We start from the raw sequence: 5858 nt of genomic DNA on the forward strand, positions 1-5858 counted from the left end.
ACCTTCACATAGGTATCATACGAATAAATGTTGCTTTCTACTGTTATCTAAGTTATATGTCTAACTTATAGCCTAAAAATGATCACTAGGTTAACTCACTTGATTCAACATGTAATTCTCACTTTTAACATTGATTCAATACAAGTATAACATGAAAAGTGATTAATAGTTGATGCAATACATTTAGGAACATCAAAGAAATGAAATTTTAAGTTTTAGGCATGAGCTAATCGATTGGTTAGGGAGGCCCAATCGATTGGTCTATCTCACAATACCATTTTTCAAAGAAAACAAAGGATCAATCGATTGATGCCGAGTGTCAATCGATTGACAACTGAACGGATTTCCGATTTTCAAAGTCAGTAAGTTCATGCAATCGATTGAAGTCCAATATCAATCGATTGGTTCCTGCAAAATTTCATTTTCTTCAAAACAGAAAGAAAATACAATCGATTATGGGATTGTATCAATCAATTGGTTTTCATCGAAATCTCATATCTTCCAACTTTGTGTGTGTAACCAATCGACTGACCTGGAACGGAGCCCATGACCAATCGATTGGTCCATGTTCTTTTCTCAAAAACTCTTCCTGTAACAATCCGAAGTTCCATACCTGTAGTTTCTAACCACATGGAATTCAAACTTCCTCACACATGTTGTCCACAACATGGATAAAGGTTATAATTTCTTAAAGCTCATGAATACATACTCATAACAATAACAATATTCAAACATTGAATCATAACAATCACGAAGAACATATTAAGAACTTAATCATAGTAATTATCATAGTCAAGAGAAAACACTCATCATTTTAACATGGATTCTTCTATTCAACCTATGATTCTACAACTTTAAACTCTAGAAATATTAGGGTTTCTAACTAGAACCCACCTTAGGAATGGAAGAGGAGGTTTAAGAACATGATGATATGAAGACAATGATGGATTCCAAGTTTGTTTCCTCCTTCTTCTTTCCACTGACTTGCTTTCTTCTTCCCTTGAGTTTTCTTTCTCTCTATCTTCCCTTTCTATCTTTTCCTTTTTACTGATAAGTTGGAAAATGAGCATGGCACAAGGGTGGTTGGTAGAAGAATAGAAGGTAGAAAGGATATGTGGCCACAAATGAGAGGAAAAACGTGTGGATAGGAAGAATGATATGGTAGTAACAAATATCCCAAGTGATACCACACTTTTAATATTTGCTCTACTAGAGCAATTGACCCATTATTAGTGTTACCAAAAAGTCCCAATTAATAAAATGTCAGTTCCAAATAATACTAATTAAGTCAATCCGAATTTGCTATTCACTCTATTTATCCCAATTGATAACTTTTAGAGCACATAGGAACTCAGTTGATCTCAACTAATATGAATTTGAGTATTTATGGAGACATGGGGTATTACAAATGCGATTATATATTTTTGGTTTAAATGATTTTTTCGTCTGTGTAAGTTGGCGTATTTTTTATTCTAGTCCATAAATCATTTTTCTGAATGAGGTTCTTAAGTGATGAGTTTCGTTTGGTTTTAGTCCTTGACGTTAACAATCTATTACAAAAACAGGATGTGACAAACACTCAGTGATGTGACACCAATGACATGACATAGAAGGCAGAAATCCAATTTTTTTTTACAAAACATCTTCTTTTTCTTCAATCCATCTCCAGCCTCCATTTTTTCTCACCTTCAAACTCCATATCTGACCTCCATTTTTTTCACCTTCACCTTCATCTTATATTCTTTAAACTCCATTTCAAAAAGCAGTTACCTTTTCCTCAATTTCCTATCTCATTCTTCAAAGAATGCTTTTGTATCTATTCTTACAAACCTCATCATCAATGGAGCTCTATAATCATACTCAGAGCTTCTATGTCAGTTCTTGATCAAATCCATTTCAAAGACCGTGATATTGTTCAAAGAAAAATTTCAAAGAAAATGTTATGTTTGAAAAAATTATGCGTTTGTATGAAGGTTAGGGATGAAGATATGTATACAAACCCATAATTATGGCTTAAATGGTCTTTTTGTTTCCGGAAGTTGGCATATTTTTGGTTTTAATCCCTAAATTCATTTTTTTTGTTTTAGTCTCTAATTCTGGATTTCTGTTTCTACATTTTATTTTCTGTCACCATGTCCAATATTTTAAATCTTTTTCCACCATGCTTGTAATTCTTTATCCGACTCAACTGTTCTTGAATCTATAAAGAATTATCTCTTCACCTAGTTGATCAACTGATATTATGACATGTAGTTTTCTTCGGAAGCATCTGAAATGAGGGGTAATTAGTACATTATTGGCTACATATATAGTTCGATGAACAATTGAACATCATTTACATGAATAAACATATAAATTTAGAAACTCATAATCTCATGGTAATCATCTCTTTTTTCTAAGTATGTAGAACTTTACAAGCATAAAAGAAACAAAATCATTTAAACCATTTCATGTATAACAAATATCTTAAAACACGTAGAAAACTAAATTCATTCATGGTATCTGAAATTCAACTCATTAGAACAGAGAATTACAATCAAAGAATCATAATACATGGGAACAATGTTCATTTTTTTCATAGAAAGTGTTCACTTGATTTCAAAATAAAATGTTTTAAATCAATGATGTAACTCCAAAACTCTTGACTAACATTAGAAATTGAAATATTTAACTAGTAAGAAAGTAAGGTTGGTAAAGTCATGAATCTAATAATAGACAAACACTTCTACCATTGAAGAATATAAATAAACCATGGATCTAACTATTGATAAAGTCATGAATCTAATAATAGACAAACACTTCTATCATCGAAACTCAACATTTAAGAACCTCATTAAAAAAAGATTTATGGACTAAAATAAAAAATATATTAGAAAAAAAAACTATTTAACCTATATTCTTCGAAGGGATTCTTATTTATTTGAAAAAGAAAATAATTATATTTTTGAATAGTCTAATTAAATCGTGCACCCGAACTTGGTTTCATTCAACTGCAATTTACCTAGATCTGAACAAGATTTTTTGAATTAAGAAAAATGTTTTCATACGATTTTTTTTATTAAATAATATACCTAGCTATGTCATTTCCCTCATTTTTTTTTTAATTTACAAATTGCTTTTTCTCAAGAATAAAACATAGCAAGTCAACAGCTGTTGGCTATATTATACTCCGTTTCAAACCTTATACATTTTATTCCTATGAATAAATAATATAACAATTTGCATAATATGCGTTGGATATGCCTATGCTTTGAGATATTTTTATTTAAAAAGTCGTAATTGTTTTTATTAAGAAATGAAATAAAAAGAATGTCAGTGAGAGGTTTCTGCGTTCTTCAACAACAAGGAAAAAAAACAATCCACAATTAATTGTTTTATCTATTTGGAAAATGACTCAACAAGTTATTCAAAGTAGTGCATAAAAATATATTTTCTAGAACTAAAGGTTAAAGACCGAATCTATATGATATTTTTTTATTGTATTATTTGACATTTTTATACACACATTCAAATTTGAATCTAGAATGAGATAACATAAAAAACAAAAGTCTTTTGTACTTTACTGTCTATTTTATGGTGGATGATCTTTCAATTCAACTTCTAATTAGGACACTATTCATATATGTATAAGTATATGTCTAGTGATATTTTTTATTTTAAAATGTACTTTGAGTTTTGCACACATTTTGCTTCAATTCATAATAAAAAAGATAAAAATATAATGATGATAAAATACATTATTGTAAACCAACCGTATTTTACTTGAACTATTTTTTAAATTTTTATGTTATTCATATTATTATGTCAAAAAAATTCACTAAAAAAACAGAATTCAAATTTATCTTTCTATAAAATAAGTTGATATAATTTGATTGAAGATGCTCTAAAGACTAATATTCAATACTTTGCGACCATTTTAAAGAGAAATGTGATTTTCTTTATATATTTTAAACATGATTTTTTTTCAAGTACTCGTTGAACTCTAAATTCTTCGAAAGGTTCAAAATTTGATTAGATTTAATGATACTTTAACTCATATTTCTTCCTCTATTTCTTTCATTATGGCTGTTGTCTATACTATTGATAATGTAGTCATCTTAATATGCACGTTTTTATGATCTTTAAGAGATTTAAGGTTATAGGTGGTTGTTTTTTTGGGTACTTTTGTTTCTTTTTTAGGTGTCTCGAATTCTTTCATTGTCGATCTCTTCGATGTTATGCTAGCAATTGAATTCACTCATGAGAAAATTTGACAAAATGTTTGATTGAAAACGGACTCGACGACGATGATTAAAGCTTTCAATCCTTCATATAGTGTGTCTTGGTTGATTAGGAATAGATGGATTAATTATATTAATTTAGTCTCAATAGAATTTAGAATTTTGTAGTTTCTCACATTTTTAGAGAAGGGAATAGTTGTGCAAATGCCCTTGCTAATTTAGGATTAATTTTACTAATTTAGGATTAATTTTACTGATACTCCCTCTGGTCCTTACTCCCTCTGGTCCTTATTATAAGAAAAAAATATATTTTTTAGATTCATTCAATAATTAATCTATCTGGTCCATATATAGATCAAATACGTCAATCATTTCATGAATTTAAAAAGTAGATCAAATACGTCAATCATTTCATGAATTTAAAAAGTAGATCAAATACATCAATCATTTCATGAATCTAAAAAGTAAAATTTCTCTTATAATAAGGACCAGAGGTAATACTACTCATTTTACCTCTATATCTTTGTGTATTAAGGCATATTTGTAAAGAATAAATTTGGTTTACCTTTCTTTAGCTTCTTTTTTAGAGGGTTTTGGTATAGTCCCCTCTCTTTTTGTGTTATGTTTTCTTTCTATTTTACAACGTTATTCAAAAAATAAAAAATAAATCCTTTGTTACTTTAAATTTGAACAATACTCTCATTCTAAATTTTAGAAAAATAGTCTATTTTTTAAACAATTAAAAAAGTAAATATATTAAAATTACAATAAGAGGGTGTTTGAATTTTTATTTTAGCTATACTTTGTGTTATTGTTTAAGAGAAACTAATTATGGAAACAATTTATGATATGTGTCATTAATATTTTTTCATAACACTCTATTATGATTAGGTTATGAAAATAACTAATAGTCAATGAGCAAATTCATATCTTTGGACAAGATTAAATATATGGTTATTGGTCGGTTTTAGAATAACAATACATTTATGTTCTCCTCCATTTGTTATTGTTAGTCATTACATAATAAACAATGATATTATTACTAGATTCTAAATATTATTACTAGATTCTAGATTTTAAGGTTTACATCTTTGCACCAGAGCAAAGTAAATCCTCTCGCTTTACCACCCTTAATGATATTACAATCAACGTAATGAAAATTGGTTAAGGTATCAACATTAAGAAATATATTGAAAATTTTATTACAAATATATTTTTTGGTTTCACACAAAAATAAAATATCAAGAAAGTGAGAGATGATCATTTGGATAAGAGCTCTGATTGTACGGGGTTTCCTAACCCCTATAGTTCCAAGATAGGAGTTTCTTGCTTCGTTGGCAGTCTCATCTAGGAGGTTTGTCATTTGTTTTGATGGTTGATTCTTGGTTGTATCAATTCTGATTTAATGAGTTTATCAATTCTATCCATGTAATAACATTAGCTTTGCTCCCAATGTACATACCTGATTTAATGAGTTTATCAATTCTGATTTTAACTCTGACTTTGATAATAATAGATCTATCAGGTCTTTCGAAGATGGTTGCTTCACAAAATTAACCAAGCTCCACCCTAATTTGAGGCCTATTTGAGGGGTTTTAGAATTGATAGGTAGACCCCAAAATTGAACCCTTATAGGTG

Source organism: Lathyrus oleraceus, chromosome 4 (genome assembly GCF_024323335.1).
Source record: "Lathyrus oleraceus cultivar Zhongwan6 chromosome 4, CAAS_Psat_ZW6_1.0, whole genome shotgun sequence".
Classification (NCBI taxonomy): domain Eukaryota; kingdom Viridiplantae; phylum Streptophyta; class Magnoliopsida; order Fabales; family Fabaceae; genus Lathyrus; species Lathyrus oleraceus.